This window comes from Penaeus monodon, chromosome 23, assembly GCF_015228065.2.
Source record: "Penaeus monodon isolate SGIC_2016 chromosome 23, NSTDA_Pmon_1, whole genome shotgun sequence".
Lineage (NCBI taxonomy): Eukaryota > Metazoa > Arthropoda > Malacostraca > Decapoda > Penaeidae > Penaeus > Penaeus monodon.
The window spans coordinates 27,930,022-27,930,232 of NC_051408.1; the positions used below are offsets into that span (position 1 = coordinate 27,930,022).

The 211-nt window shown below is 48.8% G+C and overlaps 1 protein-coding gene across 1 annotated transcript in view; it reads left to right on the top strand.

Moving 5' to 3' along the window:
- The window catches only part of LOC119587917, a gene marked incomplete at its 5' end in the record, with an annotated part of 4,761 nt that overhangs the window by 1,075 nt on the left and 3,475 nt on the right, over positions 1–211 (top strand).

Genomic DNA, 211 nt, shown 5'->3' on the forward strand with positions numbered 1-211 from the left:
ACTTCAAGTTTGCACTAGAGAATTTAGTCATAAGTAAGTATGTGAGCGACTGAGCTTGTAAGAATAGTCCTTCCTGCCAACTCTTTATTTTCCTTCCCATTCTCTTCCTTCGGATTCTCGCTGCTCGTCTTCTTCTGCCGTGCCATGTTCCCTGCCCAGGTTCCCTGCTCAGGGCGGTAAGCTCCAGGGGCGGTATCCACGAAAGTTCTCA